The sequence below is a fragment of the Triticum aestivum genome, chromosome 4A (assembly GCF_018294505.1).
Source record: "Triticum aestivum cultivar Chinese Spring chromosome 4A, IWGSC CS RefSeq v2.1, whole genome shotgun sequence".
Classification (NCBI taxonomy): Eukaryota; Viridiplantae; Streptophyta; class Magnoliopsida; order Poales; family Poaceae; genus Triticum; species Triticum aestivum.
Window position 1 is genome coordinate 664403576 of NC_057803.1, and position 13354 is coordinate 664416929.

A 13354-nucleotide genomic window follows, 5' to 3' on the forward strand; every position below is an offset into this window, starting at 1 on the left:
GTGGTCATTTCCTGATCAATCATGCCTAGTAGACTTTTTAATTAATTAGGAGCAGTGAACCCTTGTTTTGGAAACTTGAAACTGACTGGCTGTTTAGCAATGTTCAGTAGGACCGAATTGTAGTAGCGCATTTACAGGGTAAGCTTGATGCATTCTTTCCAGTATGTGTTCTTCTCTACTTGATGGTGTGATGAAATGGTGCTTGATCTGAAGTTAGAAAGCAAGAGTGTGACAAAGTTATGTTAGGACGTAGTTTGTGATGATGCTACTTGTGATCTTGTGAGTTTGCCGGAATGTCGATTAACTTCCGTTCCGGCAAATTTGGGTACTTCATATGTCCTATTTTCAGCAAAGGTCATGCTGAAATTTTCCGTGAATTTTAGCATGACTTTGCTAAAAATAGGACATATGGGTTACTTGCGACTAATGCCTGTTATCATTCATGTTTTATGATCTATTGTAAGGGTAATAATTGGTCTCTTCTGCTGCTTATCAGAGATGGCGGGAAGCAGCCACCGCCGCTTTGCGACACCGCAGTACGAGTTGGATGCTTCCGAGTTCTTCAGTATCATACTTGAGACTTCAGTATCATCCATGACGCAGGTATATAAAATGAGAGATCTCCCCTTCACTCATCTCATTATGATATCTGTTGTTTGCTACATCACTCATTGTCCCAAACTGCAGAGGCTGCCTGACAGTTTTATGAACATGCTGGATGAAGATCCGCCAAATAATGTGAAGCTGCGACAGGCCGACAGCGGGTTTCGCAAGCAGTGGGATGTGGAGTTGGTGATCAAGGAGGGCCACATGTACTTGTCTCGTGGGTGGGAGAAGTTCTACCATGCCTACGACCTGCGGCTGGGGTACTTCCTTCTCTTCAGGTACGACGACGACGCCACCATGCTCATCGTGAAGGTGTTCAACGCGACTATGTGTCGCATGCGCTACGCTGACGATGATGATGCCGGTACGTTCTGCCTCTTCTTATTCCTCTACATTTGGCTTTGTCTCACATCGATTGTTAATGTTCACTGTTGCATTTGGACAGGTAATGGGAGCAGCAGCAGCGACACTGGCTACAGCCAAAGCAGTAGCACTATGGCTGTAGCAAAAGCAACACCAATTTTGGCTTTAGCGAAAGCAGCAGCGATTCTGGCAGCAGCATAGACAACAAGAAGGATGATCCGGACTGGAGTGCAGGAGAAGAGGAGCAGAGTGGGGATGAGGAGCTACAGGATGACGATGGGCATCAGGCTGAGGATGACCTAGCGCTGGTGGTGGCTGACCAAGGGCAAGAGATGGTGGTGGCTGACCATGGGCAAGAGATGGAGGTGGCTGAGGATGACCTAGCGATGGTCGTGCCCGTCCTGCCTGAAGGTGGCCTCGCGATGGTGGTGGTGCCTGACAATGACCATGCACCGGTGGTGGCGCCGGCAATCCCACAGCTGGGCGACATGACCACGCCAATTGTGGTAGAAGACTACATCCCACTGCCTCCACTGCCTCCACCGCCTTGCCGCTCTTGGCGCATCAGGCTGAGGAAGGAGAAGGAGAAGAACAATGCATGAGAACTGAACTTTGTCAGGTATGTCAGATCTCCAAAATGATATATATATACTTAGTTACCTATGTTATCTCTAATATGCTTAGTTTCCTATAGGTTAGCTTCATTTTACCAAAGTTGGCTCTAATATCCTAACGTAGAGCTTATATGCTTAGTTTCCTGTAGGTTAGCTCCAAAATAACTTACGTTAGCACAAAATGATCAAGTTTACATAATAAGTTTATAGTCTTTTTCTTATTCTTCTTCTTTTCCAAAATGACATAGGTTAGCTTCATTTTACCTAAGTTGGCTCTAATATACTAACTTAGAGCTTATATGCTTAGTTTCCTATAGGTTAGCTCCAAAATAACTTATGTTAGCACAAAATGATCAAGTTTACATAATAACCTTATAGTCTTCTTCTTATTCTTCTTCTTTTCCAAAATTCTTCTTATTCTTCTTCTAGTGTTCTTATTCTTCTAGTATTCTTCTAGTCTTCTTCTTCTTCTTCTTCTAACTTCTTGTTTATCATTTTGCAGATTTGATTTATTTCACGGAAGCTTGCATGGATGGAGTGCTTCTTTTCCATTTGTGTTTTTATTTTGTATCAATGTGAAACTTTTGTGAATTGATGGATAACGGTGTTGGATGAACAATGTGAAACTTTTGTAATATGTAACGATGGAACTATGTGTTGGCTATGTATGTATATATGATGGAACTTGTGTGTTGGCTATGATTGTTATATGGATGCTTGTTGTATATATATATATATATGTGTTGGATATCTCATATGTGAAATAGTGACCTGAGAATAAGAAGAAAAAATTAAAAAAATTGTTACTAATGGCGCACTACGATGTGGTGCGCCATTAGTATAGCAGACACTAGTGGCGCACTATGGGCAAAACTAATGGCGCACTGCGTGGTGCGCCATTAGTAAAAAATACTAGTGGTGTGATAGTAATGGCGCATCGGTAATGCGCCATTAGTAGGCAAAATCGGTGCACCATTAGTAGGCCTTTTCCTAGTAGTGTCAATACCTCTCTCGGAAATCTTATGCCCCAAGACAATTCCTTCATTAACCATAAAGTGGCACTTTTCCCAATTCAAGATGAGACTAGTGTCTTCGCATCTCTGCAAAACTTGATCAAGGTTGCTCAAGCAATCATCAAAAGAGGATCCATAAACGGAGAAGTCATCCATGAATACCTCACAAATCTTTTCACAAAAGTCAGAGAATATAGCCATCATGCATCTTTGAAAGGTAGCGGGTGCATTACATAAACCAAAAGGCATACGTCTATAAGCAAAAGTACCGAAAGGGCAAGTAAAAGTAGTTTTAGATTGATCCTTCGCTGATACAGGTATTTGAGAGAAACCAGAATAACCATCTAGAAAGCAGAAATGTGTGTGTTTGGATAGTGTTTCTAGCATTTGATCAATAAAAGGTAAAGGGTAATGATCTTTATTAGTAGCTTTATTTAATTTACGAAAATCAATTACCATCCTATAACCTGTAATAATTCTTTGCGGGATCAATTCATCTTTATCAGTAGGAACGACAGAAATACCTCCCTTTTTGGGAACACAATGGAAAGGGCTTGCCCAATCACTATCAGCAACGGGATAAATTATACTTGCCTCAAGGAGCTTTAGTATCTCCTTTCTTACCACTTCTTTCATTTTGGGATTCAATTGTCATTGAGGATCTCTAACCGGTTTCGCACCTTCCTCCAAATTAATTTTGTGTTGGCATAACGTGGGACTAATGCCCTTAAGATCATCCAGAGTATATCCGATAGCAGCACGGTGCTTCTTCAGAGTTTTCAATAATCTTTCTTCTTCTTGCTCTGAAAGGTTAGCACTAATAATAACAGGATATATTTTCTTTTCATCAAGATAAGCATACTTAAGATTATCAGGTAATGGTTTGAGTTCAAACACGGGATCACCCTTGGGTGGAGGTGGATCCCCAAGAATTTCAACTGGAAGGTTGTGTTTCAGCATAGGTTCCTGTTTAAGGAACACTTCATCTATTTCCCTTCTTTCCTTCATAAACATATCATTTTCATGGTCTAGCAAATATTGTTCTAATGGATCAGTAGGAGGCATGGCAATAGAAGCAAGACCAATAATCTCATCCTTACTAGGCAATTCTTTAACACGGGGTTGTCTATGAAATTTAGAAAAATTAAACTCATGTTTCATATCCCCCAAGCCAATTGTAACAACATCCTTTTCACAAACAATCTTAGCATTAACAGTGTTCAAGAAGGGTCTACCAAATATAATGGGACAAAAGTCATCTTGTGGGGAACCAAGAACAAGAAAATCAGCAGGATATTTAACTCTTTCCCACACAAGACTTCAACATCTCTAACAATCCCAAATGGTGTAATAGTATCTCTATTGGCAAGCTTAATAGTTACATCAATATCTTCTAACTCAGCGGGTGAAATATCATGCATAATCTCATTGTATAAGGAAATAGGTATTGCACTAGCACTAGCACCCATATCGCATAAGCCATGATAACATTGATCTCCTATTTTAACAAAAATAACAGGCATGCCTACAACAGGTCTATGTATCTTAGTATCAGGTCTAGCAATATTAGCAGTCTCACCATAGAAATAAATAACATGCCCATCTAAATCATCATCCAAGAGATCTTCAACCATAGCAATACTAGGTTCAACTTTGATTTGCTCAGCGGGTGTATAAGCCCTAGTATTACTCTTACAAACAACGGTTGAAGTTTTAGCATGATCCTTTATCCTAACAGGAAAAGGAGGTTCTCAACATAAGTAGTAGGAACAATAGGATCACTATAAGTGACAGTCTTTTCTTCAACTGTAATAGGTGCAACTACTTTTACTTCAATGGGAGGATTATATTTAAAACACTTCTCCTTAGGGAGATCAATGTGAGTAGCAAAAGATTCATATAAAGAAGCTACTATCTCAGAGTCAAGTCCATATTTAGAGCTAAATCCACGAAAAGCATTGGTATCCATAAAAGATTTAACACAATCAAACTTAGGTGTCATTCCTGACTCCTTACCATCGTCGGAACCCCAATCTGCAGAGTTGCGTTTAATTCTTTCCAATAAGTCCCATTTGAATTCAATAGTCTTCAGCATATAAGAACCATCACAGGAAGTATCGAGCATGTTGCGATCATTGAGAGAAAGACGAGCATAATTTTTTTTTGAATAATCATTTCTCTAGAGAGCTCATGATTGGGGCATGAATATAACATTGACTTAAGCCTCCCCAAGCTTGAGCGATGCTTTCTCCTTTGCGAGGTCAGAAATTATATATGTAATTATGATCACAATGAACAAGATGCATATGATACAACTTCTGGTGAAACTCCAACTTCAATCGTTTATAATTCCAAGATCCCGTATCATCACATAGCCTATACCATGTCAATGCATCTCCCTTCAAAGATAAAGGGAAGACCTTCCTTTTGACAACATCATCGGGAATACCTGCAAGCTTAAATAATCCACAAACTTCATCCACAAAGATAAAGTGTAAATCGGGATGCAATGTTCCATCTCCTGCAAATGGATTAGCTAGCAGTTTCTCTATCATACCCGAAGGAATCTCAAAGTAAATATTTTCAATAAGTTAAGTAGGTTGAGGAGCAACTCTTTGCTCTTCTGGTTGGGGTGAAGATACCCCGAACAAGCCCCTCAAAGGATTAGTTTCCATAGTGACAAGTAACAGAAAATTTCAGCACACTATATAAATGTTTCCTTACCAAGTTCCACTCTCCAAAAGCGCTACACTACCCGGCAATGGTGCCATAAAAGAGTCTTGATGATGCACAAGTGTAGGGGATCTATCGTAGTCCTTTCGATAAGTAAGAGTGTCGAACCCAACGAGGAGCAGAAGGAAATGATAAGCGGTTTTCAGTAAGGTTTTCTCTGCAAGCACTGAAATTGTAGGTAACAGATACTTTTGTGATAAGACAAATTGTAACGAGTAATAAGCAATGAAAGTAAATGAAGTGGAGCAAGGTGGCACAATCCTTTTTAGCAAAGGATAAGCCTGGACAATTTATTATAATGAGAAAAGAGCTCCCGAGGACACATGGGAATTATTGTCAAGCTAGTTTTCATCACGCTCATATGATTCACGTTCGGTACTTTGATAATTTGATATGTGGGTGGACCGGTGCTTGGGTACTGCCCTTACTTGGACAAGCACCCCACTTATGATTAACCCCTGTTGCAAGCATCCGCAACTACAAGAGAAGTATTAAGGTAAACCTAACCACAGCATTAGACATATGGATCCAAATCAGCCCCTTACGAAGCAATGCATAAACTAGGGTTTAAGCTTCTATCACTCTAGCAACCCATCATCTACTTATTACTTCCCAATGCCTTCATCTAGGCCCAAATAATGGTGAAGTGTCATGTAGTCAATGTTCACCTAACACAACTAGAGGAAAGACAACATACATCTCATCAAAATATCGAACGAATACCAAATTCACATGACTACTAATTGCAAGACTTCACCCATGTCCTCAGGGACAAACATAACTACTCACAAAGCATATCCATGTTCATAATTAGAGGAGTAATAATATGCATTAAGGATCTGAACATATGATCTTCCACCAAGTAAACCAATTAGCATCAACTACAAGGAGTAATCAACACTACTAGCAACCCACATGTACCAATTTGTGGTTTGGATACAAGATTGGATACAAGAGATGAACTAGGGTTTTGAGAGGAGATGGTGCTGGTGAAGATGTTGATGGAGATTGACCCTCTCCCGATGGGAGGATTGTTGGTGATGACGATAGTGATGATTTCCCCCTCCCGGAGGGAAGTTTCCCCGGCAGAACAGCTCTGCCGGAGCTCTAGATTGGTTCCGCCAAAGTTCCGCCTCATGGCGGCGGAGTTTTGTCTCGTAATCTTGCCCACGATTTTTCTAGGGTAAAAGCCTTCATATAGTAGAAGATGGACACCGTAGGGCCACCAGGGGGCCCAAGAGACAGGGGGACGCGCCCAGTAGGGGTGGGCGTGCCCCCCACCCTCCTGGCCAGGGTGTGGGCCCCCTGAGGTGTTTCTTCCGCTCAATAATTCTTATTAATTCCAAAAATAAGTTTCGTGGAGTTTCAGGATTTTTGGAGCAGTGCAGAATAGGTTTCCAATGTTTGCTCCTTTTCCAGCCAGAATTCCAGCTGCCGGCATTCCTCCTCTTCGTGGTAAACCTTGTAAAATAAGAGAGAATAGCCATAAGTATTGAGATATAATGTGTAAGAACAGCCCATATAATGCAATAAATATTGATATAAATGCATGATGCAAAATGGACGTATCAGTTATCACCTGCATTGCTTGCAACGGGAGACGTCCAAACATCACTATGAAGTAATTGAAATGGAAAAGTAGAAACAGTTGTAGATGCATGGGAAGACAAATGTGTTTACCTAAGCGACAAGCCTCAGAAGAATGCTCGTCGAGCTTATTACATGAGAAAGAAAAACTCCTAAGAATTTGACGTATAATGGTGGGGGTGGGGTGGCCAAAGCGAGCATGCCAAAGATTGACGCCGGTGGCATGGGCGACGTGTGTGGAGGTGGTGGCACCGGCGTGCACAGGGTAGAGCTTATCAGGACTGTCACATCGGTGAAGGACCATCCGGGTACGGGCGTCTTTTGCAGAAAAACCAATACCATCAAATTCAACAGTAAGTGGGTTCTCACAAGTAAGACGATGAACGGAAACTAGGTTGGTTACTAATTCAGGTGAAACAAGAACGTTAGACATAGTGATCGGTGTGGAAGTGGAGGAAAAACTAGTGCTACCGATATGAGTAATAGGTAAGGAGGAGCCGTTGCCAATGGTGATACAAGTGGATGTGTAAACGGGTGTGGAGGAGGTTAGGTTACCGGGATAACTTGTCATGTGCGCAGTAGCACCTGAGTCCATGTACATGTCGCCTCCACCGCCGGAGCTACTCGGCACGGAGGGGAGGGCGACGAGGAGGGTGTGTCGGATGGCACAGGTACCAGCGGTGGCAGGAGGACCTCGTAGGGCGGTGTCGGGGCCAGCGGGCCATAACCACCGAGGGGAAGCGGCGGCGGGAGGCCCCTGTAGGGTGGCGCCAGGACGGGCGGGCCATAACCACCGAGGGGCGGAAGCACGCCGGCGCCAGTCGGCTGGTAAGGCGTGCCGATGAACGCCTAGTGGCCCGTGGGAAGAGCCTGCGGGATGCCGCCCATCCACGAGTTCTGCCCGGATGCCCAAGGCAAAGTGGGATGTGGGTAGCGTGGTCCCCCCCCCCCGGCGCCTTGGGCCGGCTGCTGCTGCAGGCGGCGGCCGCTGACACCACGCCGGTTGCGTCAGCTGTTGGGGAACATAGTAATTTCAAAAAAAAATCCTACGCACACGCAAGATCATGGTGATGCATAGCAACGAGAGGGGAGAGTGTTGTCCATGTACCCTCGTAGACCGAAAGCGGAAGCGTTAGCACAACGCGGTTGATGTAGTCGTACGTCTTCACGATCCGACCGATCAAGTACGGAACGTAAGGCACCTCCGAGTTCAGCACACGTTCAGCTCGATGACGTCCCATGAACTCCGATCCAGCAGAGATTTGCGGGAGAGTTCCGTCAGCACGACGACGTGATGACAGTGTTGATGATGCTACCGACATAGGGCTTCGCCTAAGCACCACTACGATATTACCGAGGTGGAATATGGTGGAGGGGGGCACCGCACACGGCTAAGAGATCAATGATCAATTGTTGTGTCTAGAGGTGCCCCTGAGGGAGTCCTGGATTAGGGGGTCCTCGGACAGCCGGACTATATACTTTGGCCGGACTGTTGGACTATGAAGATACAAGATTGAAGACTTCGTCCCGTGTCCGGGTGGGACTCTCCTTTGCGTGGAAGGCAAGCTTGGCAATTCGGATATGTAGATTTCCTTATCTATAACCGACTGTGTGTAACCCTAGCCCCCTCCGGTGTCTATATAAACTGGAGGATTTAGTCCGTAGGATAACAACAATCAGAATCATAGGCTAGCTTCTAGGGTTTAGCCTCTACGATCTCGTGGTAGATCAACTCTTGTAATACTCATATCATCAAGATCAATCAAGCGGGAAGTAGGGTATTACCTCCATCGAGAGGGCCTGAACCTGGGTAAACATTGTGTCCCCTGCCTCCTGTTACCATTAGCCTTAGACACACAATTCGGGACCCCCTACCCGAGATCCACCGGTTTTGACACCGACATTGGTGCTTTCATTGAGAGTTCCACTGTTTCGTCACGATAAGGCTTGATGGCTCCTTCAATCATCTATAACGATGTGATCCAGGGTGAGGTTTTCCTCCTCGGACAGATCTTCGTATTCGGCGGCTTCGTACTACGGGCCAACTTGCTTGGCCATCTGGAGCAGATCGATAGCTATGCCCCTGGCCATTAGGTCAGGTTTGGAAGCTTGAACTACACTACCGACATCCATGGAGGCTTGATCTTCGATGGATTCGAGCCCATGACAGGTGCGCCAAACACTCACGAGGAGCATGACTTAGATCTGCCATCGGACGCTATTCGGGAGATCACACATGCGGTTGCCCTGGCTCTTAATCCGGAGCAGATCATGCCATCCAAGGATGGGTGGATGGACCCTGCCAAGGAGGCCGCACATTCAGCGGCGTTAGAGCCGAACTCAGACTTCGCCTCCAATGAGGTCTGTGTCATTAGACCCTCGGACTCGTCTCCGGCTATAGGCTCCAAACTGCGTGCATCCGTGCCTATCGAATGTGATTGGGCACTGATCATGGAGTTTACCTTCGTGGATATCTTTTAGCACTCGCCCTTGGGCGACGTGCTAAATTCATTAAAATCCCTCTCCCTGACAGGAGACTCTTGTCCGAACTATGTCCGGCTTGAGTGGGAAGCGGACGACGAAGAAATCCGTCTCCCACCCACCACCCACTTGATAGCCATTGTCGATGACTTAACCGACATGCTTGATTTTGACTCCGAAGACATCCACGGTATGGACGACGATGCAGGAGAAGAACAGGAACCACCGCCCACAGGGCGCTAGACAGCCACCTCATCATATGATATATATATATGGTGGACACGCCCAAAGAAAGCAATGGCGATGAGGCAATGGAGGATAATCCCCTCGAGAAGCAATCTAAGAGCCGGCGGCGCCGCTCTAAGCCCCGCCATAGAAAAAATGGCGATACCGGCACAAGAGACAACAGCACTCCGGATGGTGCCGAAGACGAAAATAATCCCGCCCAGCCAAGCTTTGAGCAAGCCGGACAGGAGGATGCGCGAGTTAGCCCTGATAAACAGGCAATGGATGGAGATTCGGAGGATGACAATTACATGCCTCTCTCCGAAGATGAGGTGAGCCTCAGCGATGAAGAATTCATCATGCATGAGGATCCCGTCGAGCAGGAGCGCTTCAAGCGCCGGCTTATAGCCACTGTAAAAAGCCTGAAGAAAAAGCAGCAGCAGGTTCAAGCTGATCAAGATCTGCTAACTGATAGATGGACTGAGGTCCTGGCGGACGAGGAATACGGACTCGAGCGTCCAACCAAAAGTTACCAAAAGCGCAGGTTGCTACCGCAACTCGAGGAGGAGGCATTAGAGCCCACACTACCAGCACAGGATGCGGCTGACCGGCCACCTCGTGGCCAAGACAAAGCGGCGTATCAGCCCGAACACCAGCCCGCACCCCGTCGCCAATCAAACAAAAACACTAAGTCCCGGGGCTACACGCAGGACCTATGAGACGTATTGGAAAACAAAGCAGGACAATCAAGATCGATCTACGGATCACGGGGGCGCACCCCATCGCATGGCGATGACCGTCATGCCGGATATACTAAAAGCAAATCCGACCAGGACGAATACAACAGACCAGACTCATCTGAACTACCTCGTGATATAGCCCGGCATAGAGGCGCCGCACACCCCCTATGCCTCACTGACGAAGTAATGGACCATGAATTCCCAGAAGGGTTTAAGCCCGTAAATATCGAGCCCTACGATGGGACTACAGACCCCGTGGTATGGATAGAAGAATTCTTTCTCCACATTCACATGGCCCGCGGGGATTATCTACACGCCATCAAGTACCTCCCACTAAAACTCAAGGGACTGGCTCGACATTGGCTGAATAGTTTGCCGGCAAACTCCATTGGAAGTTGGGAGAACCTGGCAGAAGCATTCTTGGATAACTTCTGGGGCACTTATGTGTGACCACCGGATGCTGATGATTTAAGTCACATAACCCAACAGCCCGGAGAGTCAGGCAGGAAATTCTGGACTCGGTTCCTAACTAAAAAGAACCAAATCGTCGACTATCCGGATGCCGAAGCCCTAGCGGCCTTTAAGCATAAATCTATGACGAGTGGCTTGCCCGACACCTCGGCCAAGAGAAGCCAAAGACCATGGCAGCCCTCATGACACTCATGACCCGCTTTTGTGCGGGCAAGGATCACTAGTGCAGAACCGGCCTTTAGTGCCGGTTCGTAACGGCCTTTAGTGCCGGTTCTCCAACCGGCACTAAAGAGTGGGGACTAAAGGTCCCCCTCCCCTTTAGTACGGGTTCGTCACGAACCGACGCTAAAGTGCGAACACGTGGCACGAGCCAGGCTCGGGTGCGCGTAGGGCTTTAGTACCGGTTGGTAACACCAACCGGTACTAAATGTTTGGTTGTTTTTTTCTTAATTTTTGCTTTAGTTTTGTGTTTTCAATTTAATTTAGTGATTGTTTTACATTATAATGAGTTGTTAAATCATTAGGTGAAAGTACCGCGGATTAATTTCGACTGGAGGATCTAGCTATATATATATATATATATATATATATATATATATATATATATATAGCTAAGTGATCAAGTATATATATATAGCTAAGTGATCAAGTATATATATATGCCATATCGATATTATATACCGCTATCATTACCGCTATCAAACCACCACCAACAGTAGCTTAAAGAAGAAACATTCACTTGTACCAGAAGCAAAAATATCATCGAGTTCAACATGATTGTCATGATATTATAAGCGTTCATATATAACACCACAAAAGCAAATCACTCTTTGAGATTAAGTTCAGAACGAAGAACACGGACATGAAAGGACAAGTACTAAGAGCAGCATGCTAAATCACTCCTGCTAGCTACTCTCTCTCTGGTAAAATAGCACAGAACATGTATAGCTCTCCCAATTCATCAAACTGGAGCATGCAGATGAACCTGTCTCCTAATAATGGGTTGTGCTTCTCATTGTTGCCCCCTAGTACTTCTCTGCGATCGTTAACAATTTTCCTCCAATCTTTCACTATTAAGCATTCATCGCTTCTAGAAATCCTGAATGCATTAATGTGCAATGCAGGATATCTTGGCCGTAAGCTAACAATTGACATGCGACCTTTAGTCTCGATCCCCTGAGGCACAACTATCATTGGGAGTCCCTGTTGAAGAACATCGTATAGTACTTAATTAATATACTTAGCAATGAAAGTTTAGCAAAAAAATTATGTATGCAAAAGATGCACTAAGGAAAAATAGTAAAAATCTTACCATCATTCCTCAATAGATGTGACCGTAGTTTAATACCATCACTATTGGTCGCACATTTTGAATACTAACATTTCTAACTGCAGGAAGAAAATTTCTCTTGACAGTATGAAGATCCTCAAGCTATGAAACATAATGACTTATCTCCTCGCAGTTTAGTTCAGCTCCGGGACAGTAGTAGGTCCTGTCTACCAAGCGTCGGACATGTTTGGTTGAATGGAGATAAGTCGTCAATATAAATTATAGTTGTCAATTATTTTTGAATAAGCAATATCAAAGACAAAAATATAGTTGAGAAGAACTCACATAATGGTAGAATTGGAGGCGTCTGCACATCGACCCATATGTCTCTATTACCTTCAATATCATCTTCCGGACGAATATCAAAGGTCATAACCATACCAGGCTCAAATGCATAAGTCTTGCATAGTGCTTGCCAAGTTTTGCATTCAAAATAGTTGTAAGTGTGTGCATTGTATACTTTGACGTTGAAAGTATAACCATGCTCAGTTTTCCGGTAAACTCTCTTTACCTCCATAGTTTCCATATAATTGAAAACCTATCTTATCCAAGACAAAAATTCTTGCATGGCAGGGGATGTGCTAGTAGAATAGTGAAAATTAAAAATTATAAGTCAGGAAATGAAGCATATATATATATAAGTCATGCTTAATTACGAAAACAGACACTTGTCGTTGTGACTTACTATATCGAATTCGAAGGTCTCATCCAGCTTGATGCTGAATTGCCTATCATCAACAAGGAAATTTATGTCGCACTGGCCACACTGGTCTTCACAGTATTCGCACATAATGAAATTTTTTCCGTCGTCAGACGACATTTCCTATGTTCATATAGGCGAAACACTAAACCCTTACTAATTCAACTAATTCAACTAAGCATTTACTAAAAATAAACTAGTTATATTAATTCAAACAATCTCATATACCTAAATTTTAATTAGTTCAAATAATCTCATATACCTAAATTTTCTTACTAAAAATAAACTACTTCTATTAATTCAACTAGTTCAACTAAGCATTTACTAAAAATAAACTAGTTCTATTAATTCAACTAGTTCAACTAATCACATATACCTAAATTTTCTTACTAAAAATAAACTAGTTCTATTAATTCAACTAGTTCAACTAAGCATTTACTAAAAATAAACTAGTTCTATTAATTCAACTAGTTCAACTAATATCATATACC